General features: G+C 50.4%; 1 pseudogene; it reads right to left on the bottom strand.

The window, feature by feature from the left end:
* The window catches only part of LOC133340556 (myosin-16-like), a 38836-nt pseudogene extending 24880 nt beyond the window's left edge, over positions 1-13956 (bottom strand).
* Positions 13957-23545: the final 9589 nt, after the last annotated feature.

Below are 23545 nucleotides of genomic sequence, written 5' to 3'. Positions count from 1 at the left end.
TGTATCGCAGCCAAATACTCTAAAGGCACGTTTCTAAATGTGGAGCGAAACACCGGAGGACCCGGAGAAAAATCCACGAGACCACGGGGAGAGAGACACGCAAACTCCAAATATACAGCGGGCGTCAGGGTGGTGATCAAATCCACGACCTCCTGTATACCAGGCGAGGTAGTTAACATCTCCTAGCCACCGTGGCGCCCCACAATGGGCCTTGCAGACCGGTCAGTGAAAACAAAACTCAACCCACGGCCGCCTCCACCCGCTGCAAGGTGTAGTGCCACTGGCCACGGGTATCTCAAAGTCCCGAGCACCAGGGCCCCTGGGGTGTGATACCTTCTCCAGGAGGTCAATGCAGGCAGCCAGGTCGAGACCGAAGTCGATGAAGACCCAGTTGATGCCCTCCCTCTTGTACTCCTCCTGCTCCAGCACGAACATGTGGTGGTTGAAGAACTGCTGCAGCTTCTCGTTGGTGAAGTTGATGCACAGCTGCTCGAAGGAGTTGAACTGCGCGGTCAGTTTGGAGGTAGGTCGGGAGGGGAGGGAGGAGAGAGATGCGGTGAGTCGTGTGCTCGCTGCGCGGCGCGTGGATGCACGGCCACGCATCTGCAGACTCGCTCGTCGCTATCGGAGCGGTCGTTCTCGTGCGGCGCGGTGCCTGGCAGAGTACAAATGGCAAGGAACACCGCGACGCAGCGGGACAAGGGACCCGCAGCGTTACCTCGAAGATCTCGAAGCCAGCGATGTCCAGGACGCCGATGAAGAACTGGCGTGGCAGCTTCGTGTCGAGCGTGATGTTCACGCGGACGACGAGCCACTTGAACATTTTGTCGTAGATGGCTTTGGCCAGGGCACCTGAGCTGGAGGCACACTGCGGCAGGCAGGGAAGCGGGCACACGTGGGCACGGTGAGCGACACGATCAGCAGGGCTTCCGTGGACTCAGAGTGAAGGAAGGGTTTGTTGTTGTTGTTGTCTGGTTACGCAATCGCGACCGTTAGGGTAACTATTAGTACGCCCATTTAATAATAACTCATTGTCATCAGACACGTTTTACTTCTTAAGAAAGTGTTGCGTTCACATCGGGCATCGTCAGCGGTGTCAACACAAGCGTGGTTTCCAACTCTTAGAATCCACCCTGCCTCTCTGACCCCTCTGTGTATGTGCCATGAAGAAGGGCAATCGCCCGAAACGTCGCCTTTTATAAATCTCTTTTTCATCTTAACGTTGCACAGTGTTAGTGATGAACGTGTCGAATATTTTTTGGGGGTTGATTTTAGTGGAGGACCTTGAATGACAAAAGACGTTTGGCCAAATCGTTACAACACTGCCTGTGAAGACGCACGTGTGACATTCACTCCTATTCTTATTCTCAGATTGATGTGTGATTATTGTGCAACTGGCACACCTTTGCACTCTAGTGGCAGTGCCTTACGCCGATAAGTCTCTACCCCGAGTGGGTGGGTGGAGCGAGCAGGCGGATTGGGTGGAGTGGGTGGAGCCAGCAGGTGGAGTGGGTGGGTGGGTGGAGTGGGTGGGTGGAGTGGGTGGAGCGAGCAAGTGGAGTGGGTGGGTGGGGCGAGCAGGCGGAGTGGGTGGGTGGGTGGAGTGGGTGGAGCGAGCAGGCGGAGTGGGTGGGTGGGTGGAGTAGGTGGGGCGAGCAGGCGGAGTGGGTGGGTGGGTGGAGTAGGTGGAGCGAGCAGGCGGAGTGGGTGGAGTGGGTGGAGCGAGCAGGCGGAGTGGGTGGGTGGGTGGAGTGGGTGGAGCGAGCAGGCGGAGTGGGTGGGTGGGTGGAGTAGGTGGGGCGAGCAGGCGGAGTGGGTGGGTAGGTGGAGCGGGTGGAGCGAGCGGGTGGAGCGAGCAGGCGGAGTGGGTGGGTGGGTAGAGTGGGTGGAGCGAGCAGGCGGAGTGGGTGGGTGGGTGGAGTGGGTGGAGCGAGCAGGCGGAGTGGGTGGGTGGGTGGAGTGGGTGGAGCGAGCAGGCGGAGTGGGTGGGTGGGTGGAGTGGGTGGAGCGAGCAGGTGGAGTGGGTGGGTGGGTGGAGTGGGTGGAGCGAGCAGGCGGAGTGGGTGGGTGGGTGGAGTGGGTGGAGCGAGCAGGTGGAGTGGGTGGGTGGGTGGAGTAGGTGGAGCGAGCAGGCGGAGTGGGTGGAGTGGGTGGAGCGAGCAGGTGGAGTGGGTGGGTGGGTGGAGTGGGTGGAGCGAGCAGGCGGAGTGGGTGGGTAGGTGGAGCGGGTGGAGCGAGCGGGTGGAGCGGGCGGGTGGGTGGAGTGGGTGGAGTGGGCGGGTGGAGCGAGCGAGCGAGCGAGCTAACGTGGCTCACCTGCACGACGTTCTGGCCCTTCACCACGAAGTCGTTCCCGACCTTTACGCGCGGACGTGTGAGGCCCTTCTGCAGCTCGGCCGAGTCGATGCCCAGGAGTTTGGCCACCTTGTCGGCCACTGCGGTTCGCCACAACAACAACAACAGCAGCATCAGCAGCAGCAACAGCAGCAGTAACAGCGGCAGCAGCTACATCAGCAGCAGCAACATCAGCAGCAGCAGCCGCAGTGAGCAAAGAGGCGACGGCGTGCGTGTGCAGAGTGCGGGGCGAAGGGGTTCCCTGCGTGGCGTTTGCTCCAAATGGCACCTCGAAGCGCATCACATCGCAGCTCACGTTGCATTGGAACGGTTGTTGTTGTTGTCGTCGTCATTACAGCGAATGATAACAATAATCAACTCTGCAAGACTCATTTTCGCCTTTTAGATTTTCCTTGAGTGTGTCCTGTTCTCATTTTTATCTACGTGTCCTTGATTGTCCAGGTAGGGCTACCTCCGTTTAATTCGTGCTGCTGCAAAGTATAGCGATGCCCTCTTTAGTGGGTGGCGAGTTGTTACTCAAAAATAGAAATTGAATGAATGATCTCAACCGTGCCCATGCCCCGCTGTAGTCCAGCCAAGGGGACCTCAGGTGGCAGCTGTCCCTGCGTGGTGCAAGGCGCAGGGCGCAGCACGGACATGCTGGTGGGCATGAGTCTGTCCGTAACGGGGGTGGGGGCCGTTCTTGCAATGTGGTTTTTTTGTGAGTGACGTATGCGCGCGGTTAAATCGATCACTAAGATATATTTAAAAAACAGGCCGCCGATTTTTTTCAAAACTTTTTTCTGAAACAACAACAACAGCATTAAAGAGGAGGAGGAGTAGGAAGGCCGCACTCACCATCGATGGTCTCCACCTCAGCCTGCTCCTCTCGTGGTTTCTGCTTGTACTTCATGTTTCCGAAGTGCATGATGCCTCCCACCAGGTGGAAGACGTTGCTCTTCTCGCTGGCCGTGAAGCCCAGGATGTCGAAGGCCTCCTGCGGTCGCGAGAGGCACGCGGGGCCACACTGAGCACGTGTTCGCTCCCTCCCGGCGTGTCCCCCTTTCCTCCACTTACATTTGCATGTTGCTGTTATTATCATCATTGTCAGGATTTCTACGACAGGCATGTCTGTTTGTTTCTTTCGCACCGTACGTCGCCAACCGTGTTAATCAATCGGAGGTGCGGGTGAAGGACAACAAACTAAACAAAAAAAATCTGTTCTAAACAAATGAGTTTTCAATCTCGTGGGGTTTCAATCTACGTGTTTGCCACTGGCGGTTGTTTGCCCAGGAAAGACTTTCTGAGTCTCAAGCTCTTGCTTGGGAGGGATCCTGCCAAGTGTTTACGCAGAGCAGGCGATGCTGCTGCTGCCTGCTGCTGCTGTCTCTGCCTGTGATCCCAAGTGAGTGGTCTTGCAGGGGGCAATTTCGGCATCGTGATGTTTTGCCTATTTCGGGACAACCAGGAGAGAAACACCCACGAATATCAAGGGGGAGGACGAGTCGGGAGTTGAACCCAGGTCCTTTTTGCTGTGCGGCACGAGTGTTATCACTCTGCCACCACCCTACCGCCCACAGTTATTTTGTATAGATTTTAAGTAACGTGATCGATTGGAAAGTTCTCAAAATAACTATTTAAATTTACCCTGCGTGGTGGGTGTTGAAACGGCCCATCATCCCTCCCGGGCAGATAAATTGAGTGCCACTTTGTGCTTCACGAGGAATTGAACAGTGGTTGTGCTCTCGCTGTTGACTGGTCATCGCCATAGGAATGTGGAAATGTACCAAAACTGCCTCAGAGCTGCGAGCGGGAGATGAGCAGCGCCTCCACTTTTATTTGATTGGAATTTTTTTTTATTTTTTATTTTATTTTAGCAGGTAAGGCCCACTGAGATGTACAACTCTTTTTCAGAAGCGACCTGGCCACAAATGTTAGCTCAACTGAGTGGGCTTATTACGTGGACATTTATAGCAGCAGCCAAAAAACTCGACACGCGTGACGTTGATTCTAAATGTGGAGGGAAACCCCAAAGGGCGCGGAGAAAAATCCACGTGACCACGGGGAGAGAGGCACGCAAAACTCCAAATATACAGCAGGCGTCAGGATCCGGATCTAACCCACGACCTCCTGTATACCAGGCGAGGTAGTTAACATCTCCTAGCCACCGTGATAATGATGAGAGAGAGAAAGAGACCCGCAAACTCCAAATATACAGCCGGCGTCGGGGTCGGGATCGAACCCTCGACCTCCTGTATACCAGGCGAGGTAGTTAACATCTCCTAGCCACCACTCTCTACTGCAATGGAGAGTGGTCAGCTGGGTGGTAGCCTTACGTCAGCGGCAGCCATTTCTTCCCCGTCGTCCATGTTTTCCACGGTGGTCACGCCCTGCGAGATCCAGAAGTAGTCCTTGGGGTCAGGGGTCAACTGCAGTTGGTCTGGAGGGGGGGGGGGGCAAACATCGTCCAAACCGTGAGCCGTACGTATGTCACGCCATATGTAGCCAACCGTGGCCAATCGAAGGTGCGGGGGAAGGACAACAAACTAAACACAAAAAGCAGTTCGAAAGAATTGCGTTTTCAATCGAGATGATCTCAAGGTGAGCCATAAGTCCTGGCAGCCAACGCACCCTTCGAGCAACACAGCGGCACATTTAGCTACCCGATTGAAAAGGTCTTGGGAGAGGAGCGAGTGTCCACACTGATTTGACCCCAGCTGTTGCGAAACCCATTGACTAAAGGTCCCGGAGCAGATCCCCTGGAGCTGACCTCGAGGGCCCACCACCTGAGTTGAACCCCCGCCCGTGGCTGTGGCTTCACGAAGCTGACGTTGAGTGATCCGCGTGCAGCGGAGTTGACTTTGGACACGTGGACGAGAACGTACCCAGAAGTGAGGGAATTCTTCCCGACAGCATCTGGTAGAAGATGTGGTAGCTTCTCTCGGCCGGCTGCTGAGAGATGACACGGGACTTTTCCAGTAGATCTGTTCACGTGCGCACACAAAGACAAAAGTTTGCGCTTTAGCCGCGGCACCACCGCTCCATGTGCAGGGCCGCACCGACGAACTCGCCACACGGCACGCTCGTTCAAAAGATGTTCAACTGACGCGTGCAACGCGCTGAGTTGTTGTCGTGCAAATGTTGTTGTTGTTGTTCAAACAACAAAGGGCTCACTTACAAACTTCAATATCTGCACCGGACAGCTTGCCGTTAGTCATGAAGTGGATCCGGATGAATTTGCCCTGTGCGGAGGAGTCGCAAGAAGCATACACAAAAACAACGCGTCAATTCTGACCATCGCGCCCGTGCCCCGTACAAAAACAAAGACCCCCCCCCCGTATAGCCTTAGCAGACTGTTGGGGCAAGTGCTGTTAGCGAGCAGCACCTATGCACACACACACGCGCACGCGCGCGTGTGTCATCGTCCACGTGCTCAGAGCGTCCGCTCAGACGACAGTGACACCGACAAACACTCGCTGTGACGCGAGGACGAGCACGCGTGTGGCCACGTGTCACGATCATTTCACTTGGGGTGTATCTCTGCGTGGATTTGGAGAGCATGCGCGGGTTATTGACACCCTTCGAGCGTGACATATTTAGAGCGTGACATATTTCGTGGGATGATTTGTGTCAGAACGTGTCACTTTCCGCTCCTAGGGACGACGGTGGAGAACAATGACGGAGTGGCAGCCACCAGCAAGGAGGGAACCTCCACCGCGGAGATGGAGCGATGAAATCAAGTCGTGAGAAGGCGGTGCTCGGTGAAGCATTGCATCTCAGGCTCGTGAGTGGATCGATCTCGGCCGATGGCGCTGACGATGCTCCACATCGACCGAGTGTGCCGTGTGTTTTGACTTGGAAAAGGCGCTTACGAAACGAGAGGAATTGTTGTTCCTGGTTGTTTTGGCGTTTCCAAAGGCCTCCAGCACAGGGTTGGTCTGGACGATTTGATCCTCCAGGGAGCCCTGCTCGCGGCACACGCAACAAGGCAGGACCCCCCCTGAGTCGAACGGACCCCGAGCCAACAACCACCCTCGCTCATCACAAGGCACCCCGGGCGCCCGCTTCGAGTCCACGAAGACGCGGAGTCGAGCCAGTCGGGCAACAGGGCAGACGGGGCTAGAGGTGACCGGGAAGGAGGGAAAGCCGGCTCAAGATGAGCAGCGCGAAGAGAGAGAGAGAGAGGGAATGACGGGGCCAAGTCGTCAGGGATGAGAGGGTGGTGAGAGGGGAGGGAACTGAGTCGGGAGAGAAGGAAGGAACGAGCAGCACAGAGGTGCAGCGTCTGGTCTCGCAACGGGCGGTGAGAGGAGAGAGATTCATAGTGGGGCTGCCACACACAGGGTTGTGTATTATTGTTGTTGTTGTTAGTTACGTCATCCTCACCTTGCTCTGATCTTGGCCGGGTTGCTTTGCACCGCCACTGATGTTTGCAAAGTACTGGATCACCTTCTTGGTGTTCTCAGTCTTACCAGCCCCGGATTCTCCGCTGGGAAGGGGGTTAGGAGGAGGGGGTGAGAGGATGTGAAGTTAAAGGAGTGAAAGAGTGGCAGCACTGGGATGGACAGAACGATCTCGAGGATGAATTCGCATCATTATTCAGCGCTGCTTACGGTGGTGGAAATTCCACATTCCTGTGGAGGGCATCGAGTCTGTCCATCCATGGGATCGACCACTGTTGACTTGCCCACCTTGAATCGACCCCGCAGGGATGATGGGTTGCAATATAAAACATCATCGCGATGCGGGGGGGAGGGGGGGGGGTTGATTCAGCCAATCATCATGTCGGGGTCGATAAATTGCTACTACTTTGTGGGGAAGTCCAGAGTATTGTTGTCCTTCCCCCGCACCTCCGATTAGCGCGGTTGGCTAGGTACGGTGCGAAAGAAGTTCAACGTAAATACGTACACTGGTGATTGTCCTATGCAGATACTCGCCCCCGCCATGGGAATGGGGAATTTCCACCACTGGCTATGGTGGGCTGTAAAGAGCTGATGAGCTCCGTGCGAATGCCCGAGTGTGAGTGCTGCATTCCCGTTGTCATGCCACTGCAAGCCCAAGTACAATATCACGGCAGTACTCAGTGAGAAGCAGTACTCACGTGATGAGCATAGACTGATTCTTCTTGTCTGCGAGAAACAAAGCAATGACAATTATATGTAACATTTACGTTGATCATTCCTTAATTTTAATTTTAATTGTCCATCAATGCATAAAGTACGTTGGAATCATGTGCGAATGGTTATCATAATAACACAACCCGAAAAAGGGTAATCGCCCGAAACGTCGCCAATTATAAAGTTTTTTTCAATTTTCAGGCCACAGTGTTGTTGAAGAATGTGTTCAGTTTGATTGTATGCGTTGCGTCGAACTTAGGACCCGTGTCTAAGACAGAGAAAGAGAGAGAGAAAGAGAGAGAGTGGGAGGCAGAGTGTCTTTGTCAATAATCAGCCGTCCGTTCAACAACAGCGACAGCCTCAAGCGAGCCTCACTCGGCCGACGAGACCCCACCATGTCGACGCCGGGCGTGGCTGATGAGAAGCGCTAACGAAACAGACTTTCATTGGAGGAGGAGAGGGGAGGGGGGGTGGAGGTTCCTTTTCTTTCTTCCGATTACGCGGAGGGGACAGATGTTGGAAGAGAGGCGGTGGGCGCTTTGGTGGGCGCTTGTCTCGCGATACGCACTCATAATCATGTCGGCGTAGGCGTTGTCGGAGATGGAGAAGAGATGGGGGGGTAGCTCATTGCGCTTCTTGCCACGGTACATGAGCGCCACCTTGGTGCCGTAGATGGGCAGCCAGCGGTACGGGTTCACGGTCACGCAGAACAGCCCCGAGTAGGTCTGCAGGCAGACGACGCACGCGCGAAGATTGATACGCGGCACGCACGCGCACGCACGCGCACGCACGCGCGCGCGACCGACACGAGGTCGAACGCCATCCCCTTGATGTGCGCGCCCGTGCCGCTGCCGCACGGGGACAGCTGCCACTGGGGGAGCCTGCGGTGGTGGCGGCGGGGGCAGGGTGGGTGGTGGGATGGTGCCATTGTGATGGTTCAGATGGGCTGAGACGTGATGTAAAGTATTGGGACGCTTGGCCAATCTCAGGCTACGAAACATCGTCTGGTGTTGTTGTGTGTTTTTGTGTCTTTAAGCCGTGGGAAGGTAAACTGGAGGGAAACCAGGAGGCAGGGCATCAGCCGCTGGACGTACGTAGATGCGCATGTTGACGTAGCGCTGGCGCAAGTTGTCGAGGATGCTGGCCTCGTTGAGGAAGGTCAGGTTGGCCATGTCGTCCGCCTGGTCGTACTTGGGCGGGTTCTGCTGGTCGGCCAGCTCCTTCTTCACGGTCACCGTCTGCAGCCACAGGCACACGGCGGGCACCGCGCAGCCGTCAGCCTCCGTTCCGGACCCACTCGCTATGGGTGTTTTTTTTAAATGTACAGATTGTTTCAAACAAATGTTTTTAACACTTGTGAGAATTCGCAACGATGGCACGAGAAGCGCGCTGCCTCCGCGCTCTGGAGACCGCGTGGAGGAGATTCCAGGCGCGCGTTGACAACGAGGGCGAACGAGTGGAGACTCTGACTTTTGGAAGCTATTAGCATCACATTTGTTATTAGCTTAGAGTGTATTATCCGTTATTGTTTTCCATTAAAAACGATAGTCCCATATAAGTATTAACATTTTTTTGAAGCACCCTATATATTTGTTATACTTTATTTAAGTGCATGTTTTGCACGTGTGTATGTTCAACGTCTTGCGCACCGTACGTAGCCAACCGCGCCAATCGGAGGTGTCATCAACCTCCCCATTGCATCTCGGCGTCACGAGGCAGAGGGCTCATTCGGATCCCCCGCAGAGCACCGCCAGGCCACGCGTTCGAGAACGGCACGGCGCGTGGAAGTGGATGCCTGAGAACTACCTCCGAGATTCCTTCGAGCGGCCAATGCTTCGCGTGGTAGAGGGCGACACTTTCTGCCCGCGTTCGTCGCTCGACGGCCGAGCCGAAACTCTGATTCTCAGCGCTGTTACAAAACGACTTTTTTCTCACGTGAGGTTGTTTTCGCGCGTGCACTGTATTTGTGAGTAATTCCAAACAAATCTTTAGCGGCCAAATCGCGAAGAGGATTTTGAGCTCTATTATGGATAACATCGGTCGTGCAAGTCTGCGGTGCTAAGCAGGATAAACAATTGTGCACTCCGCGTCCTGTTGAATAAATGCATCTGGGACGCAGCGAATGAGCTTGAGACGACGTCACAAAGCCCAGCTTGACGTCATCAACCCTTGTGGCAACCCAGCGCTACAATTCACACGATCTAGAATCCACGTTCACGATTAATGATGATCGCACACCGGTCCATTGTCTATCCACTGCTGGATGAAGGCCTCGCCCGGCGACTTCGCCTCCAGCCCCTCCCCCCATCCCTCCCCACTCCCTCCTCTGGCTGCGATTCCGTCACTAGCATCGTCCGTGGGGGGGGGGGGGGGGGGGTCGCCACAGTGGGGGCAGCGAACGGCTCCCTCCCTCCCTTCTCTCTCACTCACCTTGCCATCAGCGCAGAGAACCACGACCTTGTCGCCCTTCTCTTCCTGGATGGTGCCCTGGATGAAGCCCTCCTCATCGTGCTTCACCCACACGCTCGTCTTGATGTCGAAGGGGCGGCTCGAGGAGGCGATGCGCTCCGCCTGAGTCGGCTGCAGGAAGAGCATGGGGTCGTCATTTTCCCCGCACTCGCCCTTGTACGGCATGGCTGCTGTCGGGACGGTGGACGAGGAGGTGCGGGAAGGGCTTAACGGAGCTTCAGCTGGACCGGACCGGACTCGACTCTCTTCCTCGCTGGCTGAGGGTGGATCGTGGGGGAGAGACAGGGAAAGAGACAGGGGGAGAGACACGGAGAGAGACAGGGAGAGAGAGACAGGGAGAGATGGAGAGAAGCGGCGAGAGTTAACACACGCAACACGAATGTCGATCCGTCATTTATTTCTGGGGTTCATTGTCCACAATCGATACGTTGGCCACGTGGTAAATAATGTCGCTGTACACGCGTGACGATCTATTGGGGGTGGTGGAGGGTTAACGACTTTATTCGCTTGGCACAAAACTACTTACTACGTGGCCGAACCCCAAACAACGAGTTTTATGTGGCTATGAAGAGGAATCATTGCCCGAAACGTCGCCTCATATATATTATTTTATTTTAAGACTACAGTGCTGTTCTTGACGAACACGTGGGAGTTACAAACAAATATAGATCACTGTACTTGGTTTGAAGTTCTAATCTATGTCAGTTCATTTCTCAAGTTCGTTTCGTGTTTAACCACCACGCGTGGACAACTCGAGAGAATTGGATAAAGGAAATATAAATCAGAACTAATAGAACAAATCGATTTTTTTTTATTTCTACCAGCTAAGGCCAACTTATAGAAGAGACCTGGCGATCACAAATGATCGAAGTGGTTCTTATCATCACGTGGGCATCTACAGCAGCAACAATAACTCTAAACGCGTGATGTTGATTCTGAAGAGTAAAAGCGACCACGTGGCACAAGCAACCGAATACGATAAATATTCTGTCACGACAGTTGGCTCGGACAAGTTAATGTTTTAAAAACCGTGCATTGTAAAATTTAGTTAAAATAGAAATATCAACGTGGAACGAGGAGGATTATTGCACCGGCATGTCAGCAGACGCGGATACATTTATATGTATTTGTGTGTATGTATCTGTGTCTTTGTATATGTGTACATATTTTTCGATTTAAAGCTTTCGTGACTGCAGGGATTCATCTTCTTGGTTCTTTCGATAAAGTCACGTAGTAGGGAAGTAATAAACATAAATTATTTTATTATGTTTTATTTTTATTATTTTATTACTTCCCTACTACGTGACTTTACCGAAAGAACCAAGAAGATATGTGTACATAGTTGTGTCTTTGTATATGTGTAATAAGCCAGACAATTTATAGTAAAATAAAGCAGAGGTTTTAAGTAATTATGCTGTCCATGAATTGTGTCAACTTGAAGGTGATCACAGTTTATATCGTGCACTTGTCAGACATTAGTACGACAATGTGTAGAACTTGATCACTTTTGTTGACTGTTACAAATAATAGTGGCAACATTTACACTGGAAAAGTTGATTTAAAAAAAAATTGTGTCAGCAAAGGCCACTGTGAAAGCGATGAGCTTTAAAGTTTAGTAAATATTTATCTGCCGGTAATGTTACTTAAAATGTGCAAAGGCCCTCTTGCAAAATACTAAGCTGTTCAATATTGCTTCACAACCGTGGTGAGTTATCAATAATATACTAAAATACATTCATCATCATCGAGGGTCCATTCACTGATCGAGCCCTCTGCAAGCTGCCACCATGAATCTCGATCGTGCTGAGCAATAACTAATATATACATTACCACCGTTATTGTTCAAATGCGTGTTACATAGTTGTTTTAAAGTTCCATGTTTTTGTTTTTAAACCCCAACTAACTTGTAAGATTATCTCGCTGATTATTTTAACTTCTAAGCGATCACCACAGGTGGTTACCAGATAACCCCACAACCCCGGCACCGCCCCACCACTGCTCGCTCCGTCGATTCCAACGGTTCGGGCGGCGGCCTCTCTCGGGAGTAGGGTGGGGGGGTGGGGGCCTGGGCACCCCGCCCCGCCAGCCCCACCCCGCCCTGGCTACGGACCTGGCGCCCGGCATCAGCCCGAGTCTTCCTTGTATGGAAGAGTTCGGAGGGGGTCCCTCCTGGGCACACTCCTTCGGGGTGTCTTGGCTTATTTTTATATGTTGACCACCTCCAATTCGAGTGCCTCGTTACCCCCCCCCGCCCCCTCCTCCACCCGCACGCCGAACGTGCCCCTGTGTACGACTGGCGTAGCGCTGGCCACTCCACCCCCTCGTGCGCCGTGACGGCCTCCATAGGCGCCGCTCGCTAACTGCACTTGCCCTAACAGTCCGTTAAGGCTATTCGGGGGATATTTGTATTTGCCTTTGTTTGTTGTGGAGTGGTGGCGCAGCGGTTAGCGCACCGCCACCACTGTCATCCTGAACTAACTCACTGGTGCTTCTTACACAAGACGCATGCTTCAAGCCAACGGGAAGTTACTAAAGATACGAAACAACCCACATTCTAAACATTTGCGATGTACGCGTCCTCATCCAGATTGCCATTGATGGACAGTTGAATAGTGATCTGCGATGTGTTGCGAATGAAGGCTGCTCCATGGGATGTCTCATTAGAGACGCGTGTTCACTGAGACCACGCATCAACACACGTGACAGATGTGTTGGGTGTCAATGCGATGGTCATTGTCTATCTACAATGACAGCCGATCTCTGCAGTTCGTGGCTGCTGGTCAGCCTCACCAATTCAAGTGGCTTCTCACCTCCATCCAATCATGGTTACTGATCCCAAATTGATACAACTGCTGATTAATTTTAGAAAATAAATTCTTCAAGCCAACGGGAAGTTACCGATAATGCTGGATGCAATTACCAGCGAAACGTCGTACTCAAATTGTAAATGTTGTAGTTTCACGCTTCAACACACCGGTGGGCTAAAGCAGTGAACTATTTGTCTTTTGTCAACGTGACACTTTTTTACTGATTGGCCGTGTCGGGTGGTGGAGGGTTACGACACATTTATAAATAACGCGATCTAAATCCATAAACGTTGATTATGAAAATTTATTTTGTGTATACATGTATTTATATTTGCATGTTTACTGATGCGATATATATTTGTTTTACTCGTCAAGTTAATTGCTCTACAAAACGAATTTTGCTTGATTATTTAGTTCAGCAGAGGAACCACTTGGTATGATAACCGATATGACGTTGTATCATTGTGACGGACGGCACTCTTGTTCCAATTATTATTTCAATCGCTGGATATGCAACTATCCTCCTGCTGATGAACGTCAAACACGTGTGTTTTTTGTTCAATACACGGCGATATTTGTGTCGTGAAATCATGACGTCTAGTGAAATTGTAATTAATGACAAATAGCAAATGCTACAATTGTTAAGTTTGCAATGTACTGGCGAAACGTCACTGATATTCGAATTGTAAATGTTGTGGGTTTACTCTGTAACACACCGGTGTGCTGTACTAGCAACGACTTGGCATGTTTTGTTTACGTGACAAACCTTACTTTTGTCGGGTGGTGGCGGGTTTAACGACGCGTTTATATTAACGCGATCTGACCCCAAAAAATCCTCTATTAAGGACTTAGTTGGTAACTTTTAATTACATTAACAGTTTTGTTTCCCAACACACAATTGCTGTTTCTTCCTGGATTTTTCTGTTGCGCGTAGTAGTCACTTAAAGATGTTTCTTGTTCATGTTTTGTTTGTTGCGGTTGCACCCGAGTCAAGAGCCGCATGGCTCGCAGGGTTATATACCTAATAAATTAACTTAACTGAAGCACAAAGTAAAATACAAAATAACGCGGGCGAACACATTTTCCTCTTCACACGAACGCAGCCAATTGCATTGCATCTATTCAAGAATTTGACCTGTTACACATCTGTGAAGAGTGCCACGTGTGGGTGCTGGGTGGCGTGCGGTGCAGGACACCTACCAGAGGGGAGGCCTGTGGCTCGGGCTGGAGTGGGTCTCTGTCGAAGGTGGGGTCGCCACCCTCCTACTTATACCGCCACGGCCACCGCTACGCCAACTCCCGGGACACCGCCGAGGCTCTGCACATTCAGCAGCCCGCCGGGGCGTTCGCGAGGCGGGGTAGGGGTAGGGATGTCAGAGCAGCACACGGCGAGAAAATAGCCCGTTCCTTCCCGTGGGGGGGCCATGGACCCTAAATGGGGAGCCCGGACCGAGGCCGCCGATTCTGCGTGCGCAGAAGAGGCGCGGGTAACGACACGGAGACGCGGAGTTCCGTTTGCGCTCATTTGTTTCAACGCAGTTTGTGTGTCGAGCACAAGGCCCACGGACGTCAAGCGGCCAGCAACAAACAGCACCACCGAACCAACGTGGTGGTTGAACCAGCGTGGTGGTTGAACCAGAGTGGTGGTTGACCCAGCGTGGTGGTTGACCCAGAGTGGTGGTTGAACCAGCGTGGTGGTTGAATCACTGTGGTGGTTGAACCAGCGTGGTGGTTGAATCAACGTGGTGGTTGAATCACTGTGGTGGTTGAACCAGCGTGGTGGTTGACCCAGCGTGGTGGTTGACCCAGCGTGGTGGTTGAACCAGCGTGGTGAGTGGGCGAGCGAGTGAATGAGTAAGTGCTGGATCATCCATGGACCTGACTGCGTTTGGTGGCCGTGGCGTCGTGAAGAGCTACACTCAGTGAGCTCTCCGCGTCGCACGAGTTACGTTCGTTATTACTTTTGGAGAAAATACCAAGAGTGGCTGCATTGCCATATACGACTGTCGTTCTCGTGGATTGTAGGCCTCAGAGCTGAGTTCACTGGCATTCGGAGAAGATGGGATGTTCGTTTCCGGCTGCCACCTTGTTTCCACATCTCAGGAAAGCTGAACATTCATCAAGAGCACTGCCATGAAGAGGAGATGCATAAGAGGTGACGTTTCGGGTAATGTTCCTTCACAACGGACAGATAGGCAAGAGTGACTTATTAATAGGAGGAGGCTGGAATGATAACCAAATCATCAGCAAGAACATATGTTGTATTTAAACACGCCAAGGTGCTGTAATTATAATACTACAAAAGAGACACAATCCATCTCCAGAATATGGACAACGCACACGTGACGGATTGTCACGTGTGGTTTATGGATCACGGGGGGGGGGGGGGTGTCCACCACCTGAAGAGGCCAGCATAGGTCTTACTTGCAGGAGCGACCAGGGACATGGGTTTGATGGCATTAGGAGGGCGATGATTGCCGCCGTTGCTGCTGCTGTGTTTATAATTCCAATTTGAGTAACCTGCGGGGGGTAATTTTCGAAATTTGGCAAAAATGTGGACCCTGACGTCGGCACACAGTGGCCTGGCCCTTGTGAACTAAATCACGGGATCTTGACGTGCACTCTGAAGCTTACGGCAATGACCCGGGCGGCCACTGGGTTTCGAACCGCGCTCCCCTGCGACGAGCTACGAATGGGGCCACAGCTGGGCCGTGTCACCGGAGGCAGTACAGCAAGCGGGTTAGAAAATGTGTCTACGTGGTGAACACACGTTCTTGCACAGAGTGCAAAATAAAGTACTGTTTACACACACGCGCGCGCGACTTACAAATAAAAATATATGAGCTCAAGAATACCACTCGGACAATAAAAGGGTGTTTAATTAAAAAAAATCAGAAACTGGTAAAAATACATGGGCGCGATTTAAGTCAAACGTTGTGCTCAGAAAGCAGGTGTGGTGCAATCCTCGTCTCAGTATCCAAGCAAAGGGCGAGTGAGACATTGAAGAGTGGGTTTGAGTGAGACATTGAAGAGTGGGTTTGAGTGAGACATTGAAGAGTGGGTTTGAGTGAAACATTGAAGAGTGGGTTTGAGTGAGACATTGAAGAGTGGGTTTGAGTGAAACATTGAAGAGTGGGTTTGAGTGAAACATTGAAGAGTGAGTTTGAGTGAGACATTGAAGAGTGGGTTTGAGTGAGACATTGAAGAGTGGGTTTGAGTGAAACATTGAAGAGTGGGTTTGAGTGAGACATTGAAGAGTGGGTTTGAGTGAAACATTGAAGAGTGGGTTTGAGTGAGACATTGAAGAGTGGGTTTGAGTGAAACATTGAAGAGTGGGTTTGAGTGAAACATTGAAGAGTGGGTTTGAGTGAGACATTGAAGAGTGGGTTTGAGTGAAACATTGAAGAGTGGGTTTGAGTGAGACATTGAAGAGTGGGTTTGAGTGAGACATTGAAGAGTGGGTTTGAGTGAGACATTGAAGAGTGGGTTTGAGTGAAACATTGAAGAGTGGGTTTGAGTGAAACATTGAAGAGTGGGTTTGAGTGAGACATTGAAGAGTGGGTTTGAGTGAGACATTGAAGAGTGGGTTTGAGTGAGACATTGAAGAGTGGGTTTGAGTGAGACATTGAAGAGTGGGTTTGAGTGAGACATTGAAGAGTGGGTTTGAGTGAGACATTGAAGAGTGGGTTTGAGTGAGACATTGAAGAGTGGGTTTGAGTGAGACATTGAAGAGTGGGTTTGAGTGAGACATTGAAGAGTGGGTTTGAGTGAGACATTGAAGAGTGGGTTTGAGTGAGACATTGAAGAGTGGGTTTGAGTGAGACATTGAAGAGTGGGTTTGAGTGAGACATTGAAGAGTGGGTTTGAGTGAAACATTGAAGAGTGGGTTTGAGTGAGACATTTAAGAGTGGGTTTGAGTGAGACATTGAAGAGTGGGTTTGAGTGAAACATTGAAGAGTGGGTTTGAGTGAAACATTGAAGAGTGAGTTTGAGTGAGACATTGAAGAGTGGGTTTGAGTGAGACATTGAAGAGTGGGTTTGAGTGAGACATTGAAGAGTGGGTTTGAGTGAGACATTGAAGAGTGAGTTTGAGTGAAACATTGAAGAGTGGGTTTGAGTGAGACATTGAAGAGTGGGTTTGAGTGAGACATTGAAGAGTGGGTTTGAGTGAGACATTGAAGAGTGGGTTTGAGTGAGACATTGAAGAGTGGGTTTGAGTGAAACATTGAAGAGTGGGTTTGAGTGAGACATTGAAGAGTGGGTTTGAGTGAGACATTGAAGAGTGGGTTTGAGTGAGACATTGAAGAGTGGGTTTGAGTGAAACATTGAAGAGTGGGTTTGAGTGAAACATTGAAGAGTGGGTTTGAGTGAAACATTGAAGAGTGGGTTTGAGTGAAACATTGAAGAGTGGGTTTGAGTGAGACATTGAAGAGTGGGTTTGAGTGAAACATTGAAGAGTGGGTTTGAGTGAAACATTGAAGAGTGGGTTTGAGTGAGACATTGAAGAGTGGGTTTGAGTGAGACATTGAAGAGTGGGTTTGAGTGAGACATTGAAGAGTGGGTTTGAGTGAGACATTGAAGAGTGGGTTTGAGTGAGACATTGAAGAGTGGGTTTGAGTGAAACATTGAAGAGTGGGTTTGAGTGAAACATTGAAGAGTGGGTTTGAGTGAGACATTGAAGAGTGGGTTTGAGTGAGACATTGAAGAGTGGGTTTGAGTGAGACATTGAAGAGTGGGTTTGAGTGAAACATTGAAGAGTGGGTTTGAGTGAAACATTGAAGAGTGAGTTTGAGTGAAACATTGAAGAGTGGGTTTGAGTGAAACATTGAAGAGTGGGTTTGAGTGAGACATTGAAGAGTGGGTTTGAGTGAAACATTGAAGAGTGGGTTTGAGTGAAACATTGAAGAGTGGGTTTGAGTGAGACATTGAAGAGTGGGTTTGAGTGAGACATTGAAGAGTGGGTTTGAGTGAGACATTGAAGAGTGGGTTTGAGTGAGACATTGAAGAGTGGGTTTGAGTGAAACATTGAAGAGTGGGTTTGAGTGAAACATTGAAGAGTGGGTTTGAGTGAGACATTGAAGAGTGGGTTTGAGTGAGACATTGAAGAGTGGGTTTGAGTGAGACATTGAAGAGTGGGTTTGAGTGAGACATTGAAGAGTGGGTTTGAGTGAGACATTGAAGAGTGGGTTTGAGTGAAACATTGAAGAGTGGGTTTGAGTGAAACATTGAAGAGTGGGTTTGAGTGAAACATTGAAGAGTGGGTTTGAGTGAGACATTGAAGAGTGGGTTTGAGTGAGACATTGAAGAGTGGGTTTGAGTGAAACATTGAAGAGTGGGTTTGAGTGAAACATTGAAGAGTGGGTTTGAGTGAGACATTGAAGAGTGGGTTTGAGTGAGACATTGAAGAGTGGGTTTGAGTGAGACATTGAAGAGTGGGTTTGAGTGAGACATTGAAGAGTGGGTTTGAGTGAGACATTGAAGAGTGGGTTTGAGTGAAACATTGAAGAGTGGGTTTGAGTGAAACATTGAAGAGTGGGTTTGAGTGAAACATTGAAGAGTGGGTTTGAGTGAGACATTGAAGAGTGGGTTTGAGTGAGACATTGAAGAGTGGGTTTGAGTGAGACATTGAAGAGTGGGTTTGAGTGAGACATTGAAGAGTGGGTTTGAGTGAGACATTGAAGAGTGGGTTTGAGTGAGACATTGAAGAGTGGGTTTGAGTGAGACATTGAAGAGTGGGTTTGAGTGAGACATTGAAGAGTGGGTTTGAGTGAGACATTGAAGAGTGGGTTTGAGTGAGACATTGAAGAGTGGGTTTGAGTGAGACATTGAAGAGTGGGTTTGAGTGAAACATTGAAGAGTGGGTTTGAGTGAAACATTGAAGAGTGGGTTTGAGTGAAACATTGAAGAGTGGGTTTGAGTGAAACATTGAAGAGTGGGTTTGAGTGAGACATTGAAGAGTGGGTTTGAGTGAAACATTGAAGAGTGGGTTTGAGTGAAACATTGAAGAGTGGGTTTGAGTGAGACATTGAAGAGTGGGTTTGAGTGAGACATTGAAGAGTGGGTTTGAGTGAGACATTGAAGAGTGGGTTTGAGTGAGACATTGAAGAGTGGGTTTGAGTGAGACATTGAAGAGTGGGTTTGAGTGAAACATTGAAGAGTGGGTTTGAGTGAGACATTGAAGAGTGGGTTTGAGTGAGACATTGAAGAGTGGGTTTGAGTGAGACATTGAAGAGTGGGTTTGAGTGAAACATTGAAGAGTGGGTTTGAGTGAAACATTGAAGAGTGAGTTTGAGTGAAACATTGAAGAGTGGGTTTGAGTGAAACATTGAAGAGTGGGTTTGAGTGAGACATTGAAGAGTGGGTTTGAGTGAAACATTGAAGAGTGGGTTTGAGTGAAACATTGAAGAGTGGGTTTGAGTGAACATTGAAGAGTGGGTTTGAGTGAGACATTGAAGAGTGGGTTTGAGTGAGACATTGAAGAGTGGGTTTGAGTGAGACATTGAAGAGTGGGTTTGAGTGAGACATTGAAGAGTGGGTTTGAGTGAAACATTGAAGAGTGGGTTTGAGTGAAACATTGAAGAGTGGGTTTGAGTGAGACATTGAAGAGTGGGTTTGAGTGAGACATTGAAGAGTGGGTTTGAGTGAGACATTGAAGAGTGGGTTTGAGTGAGACATTGAAGAGTGGGTTTGAGTGAGACATTGAAGAGTGGGTTTGAGTGAAACATTGAAGAGTGGGTTTGAGTGAAACATTGAAGAGTGGGTTTGAGTGAAACATTGAAGAGTGGGTTTGAGTGAGACATTGAAGAGTGGGTTTGAGTGAGACATTGAAGAGTGGGTTTGAGTGAGACATTGAAGAGTGGGTTTGAGTGAGACATTGAAGAGTGGGTTTGAGTGAAACATTGAAGAGTGGGTTTGAGTGAAACATTGAAGAGTGGGTTTGAGTGAGACATTGAAGAGTGGGTTTGAGTGAGACATTGAAGAGTGGGTTTGAGTGAGACATTGAAGAGTGGGTTTGAGTGAGACATTGAAGAGTGGGTTTGAGTGAGACATTGAAGAGTGGGTTTGAGTGAAACATTGAAGAGTGGGTTTGAGTGAAACATTGAAGAGTGGGTTTGAGTGAGACATTGAAGAGTGGGTTTGAGTGAGACATTGAAGAGTGGGTTTGAGTGAGACATTGAAGAGTGGGTTTGAGTGAGACATTGAAGAGTGGGTTTGAGTGAGACATTGAAGAGTGGGTTTGAGTGAGACATTGAAGAGTGGGTTTGAGTGAAACATTGAAGAGTGGGTTTGAGTGAAACATTGAAGAGTGGGTTTGAGTGAAACATTGAAGAGTGGGTTTGAGTGAGACATTGAAGAGTGGGTTTGAGTGAGACATTGAAGAGTGGGTTTGAGTGAGACATTGAAGAGTGGGTTTGAGTGAGACATTGAAGAGTGGGTTTGAGTTCTTGCTCCAGTGAACGAGCATCGAGGCCGTGATCGACTCCTATTCACGACCTTGAGTCAGTGGTGGAAACTCCACGATCCCAGGTCTAGGTTGCGCTCTTTTGGTGATCGGGCTTTTGTGAGCTTGGCACCCAAGCTGCGGAAGGCCTTCCTTCCCACTTGAAATCAGGAAATCAGAGTCGGTAGATAGATTCAAGTTTGTTTTGTAAATCCATATCTTTGAAGTGGCCTTCCCTCTTTCGTGAGGTCGGTTGCCCTGGTTCCGTTTTAGTTTTCTGCTTTCCATGCATTGCGCATTGGCATCCTAGGATGGAATGCGCATTATACATTGGTAGCTATTTTATCGACCCCGGAGGGATGATGGGCTGAGTGAAACCCCAAGCAGGATTTGAATCTCGCGACCTTCCCAGGGCGAACTTCTCGCCTGGCCGATAAGAAACGACTCTTCCCGCGTCGAGCTGGCGGAAGTTTGTTGAGTTGTTGTCAGAGGATGGCGACTGTAAGTAAATAAATAGTCCGTTTGTCGTTGCCTACAAATGGCCCCCTGTAACATAGCAGCGGTCTCTTTACTTATTAAAACACCCCCATAATCACAAGCACGACCGATCACTCAGTCTCTGAATGAATACATGCAAGAGGCGAGAGTGCGCAAGACGAGTCCACTCACTGCCCCCTCTCCCCACCCCCGTCACCTCCTCCTAGCTTTGCTCCTTACAATCGAGCACCAAAGAAGGCGCGGGGCGGCTGTCGAACCGAGGTTTAGGGGGGGCCCTTGGGAGCCCCCCGGAGTGCTGGTGGTGGGGAGGGGAGGGGTGGGGGTGGGGGGCACGTCGCTGTGGCACAGAGAGCGCCGGCGCGACCCGTGGCAGGAATTATCGAAGCTTGGCCGTGGCCAAGAAACTCGGTCCCACGTGGACCCGGGACTGTCAGCTGTCTCCACGCGTACGTCTTCCCGTGCCAACAGGTGCCGGCACAGCGCCCGGGGCGCCGTGCTCGAGTGCGAGCTCGCCCCGCCACTCCGGACCCCCCTACACCGCAGCGGCAGCACGCTGGGCAGTGGCGGCACACGGACTGCATCGCGCGGCGCTTTCGGATGCGCTTTTGCGGCCGTCTGGAACGCTCTTCCTTACGATATTAGGAAGCCGCTGGGGCTATGGACTTTGAAATTATCTAGGCTGACAAACGCACTTCTTTAGAACTGATTTGTGTTGTGTTAAGTTTGTCGTCCTGTGGCCCGCACCTCCGATTAGCACGGTTTGGCTACGTACGGTGCGAAAGAAGTTCAACATACGTACGTACGGAACTTCTCTCTCGCTATCGGTGCGAGCCGCGTCCTTTCACAAAGACATCGGCGATTATCGATGTCCTTCCCTTTAGCTCCGGCCGTGATATTTACTCAGGAACTCCTTCCAGTTGCATCCAATTGTTCACATTACTTTTGGTCAATGTAATTCGCTATCTTCGACGGCTTCCTATGCTACTGCACCTAGACTTTTCTCAATCAAAACACATTTATATTCAGTCTTTTGTTTTATAACTACATGTCCAAGAAATATAACTTTGCCTACATCTAAATATTCTGATGCGTCTTCTTTCTGTATCCCAGTGCTATCCGAAATACATTTACGCCACTCGTCTTGTCTGTCCGTGAAATGTTTAACATCTTTCTTTCGTTTAAAATTGAACTCTGTCTCGTGCTAAACAAGTCCTCGTCGCCTTCTGTGGGGTGTGGTGCTAAAGCCCATTAACAAAAAGCCGGAGAAAAACCCAGCTACCGGTATTTATCCAACCCCCCTCCCCCCCAAAAAAATATAAAAAACGATAGTTTAAAATATCTACAGCAACGATTGTGGCCACGTCAATAAACGGACGGACGGCGGAAGACGGACGGCAGGAAACAGTCATCGCAGAAGCCTCTCGTCATCACCTCCCAAGTCTGGCGGTATCTCGGGGGTGGTGGGGGAGTGGTGGGGGGGGGGGGGCCCCCGCGGGAAGGGCGCTTCGCGGAAAGCTTTACGCGGCGCGTGCCGCAAGGTCACGGAAAACCGGAGACGCCTTTCGCGCATTTGCACGCTGACTTCGCGATGCGGCGCACTCCGTGCGGCATCCGCAGACACGTGTTGTTTCACGACCAGGTAAAGGCGTCGCTGCGCTACGCAGCTCTTTTTCAGAAGCGACCTGGCCATCGCCATTGATAGCTCAACGAAGTGGGCTTGTCGTGTGGAAACGTGCGGCAGCCAAACACTCGAAACGCACGTTCATTCTAAATGTGGAGGGGGGGAAAACAGGGATGACCCGGAGAAAAATCCACGGGGAGAACGTGCAAACTCCAAATTTACGGGCGTCAGGTTCAGGAGAGAGCCCGCGACATCCTGTACACTTGGCGAGATAGTTAACATATCGCCACCGTGGCGCCCATATAGAGAATTCGTCGTGCAAACACGAATATTGAGAGTTCGGGTAAATGTCTTGCTACGGTCAGAAAGGCAAAAATATAGGCTTGGCTTTACGGTGGTCAGAATTAGCCTGCATGCCCTCTGATATAAGGCGTGAAGTTCAACCCGCTACTGCAGTAGTCAATGAGCCTTCAATGGAGCTTACACAATTTTCGTCGGTAATAACACGATATCTTACGCTCAGTCCTTTAATGCACTCACCGTGACCTTATCGAAATCAAAACTTTCAGTTTTGCCAAAGCCAAGTTGTTGTTTTGGTGCAAATACATGAGCATATTTCACGGGTTTTTCTCCCTCCTTGAACGTCAATCATTGGAGACAATGCATGTGATCTCACGTTCGGTCATGCATCAAGTACTTTATTCCGCACGTTTTAAACGTTACACTCAACTCTCTACTGTCCGTGGTAATGCGTGTGCGGGGGGCAGACAAAACAAAAACACAGAGCCAATCACATTGAGCTGAGGCTATAAAAAAACAACCAACATGGTTATTTGGTTGTGGAATTGCAGAGGTCGAATGCCACGTCCGTCTTTATTCCTTCTCAAAGTAATTCTCTTTACTTGCCGGCAAGTTTGCGGGTCACGTGGACACTGATGCACTGACCCCTTTATGAGTGGGGAGCAGCTGACGATGATGAACCTGACAAATACATTCATTTGTTTTTCACAAGCACGGTCGATCCGCATCCCGGATATAATCGTGCTCCGCGGATGACCGAGTTGAGATCACGAGAATCATCGATCGGCGCCCCGATATATGGCCGCTGTGGTCTCCAATCCCAGACGAAGCCACGATGAAAACGATTAGATGCGTAGCGTGTGGAGACCCCGTAGCAAAAGCGCATCATTAGTCCTCTCGCTGATGAACGCAGCAAAAATAGAATTGAGGGGCTGCGCAGACTCGCAGTGCCCAATCG

Source organism: Lethenteron reissneri, chromosome 10, assembly GCF_015708825.2.
Source record: "Lethenteron reissneri isolate LAM-NWPU_2019-01 chromosome 10, ASM1570882v1, whole genome shotgun sequence".
Classification (NCBI taxonomy): Eukaryota; Metazoa; Chordata; class Hyperoartia; order Petromyzontiformes; family Petromyzontidae; genus Lethenteron; species Lethenteron reissneri.
This window is presented reverse-complemented; position numbering and strand designations above follow the sequence as displayed.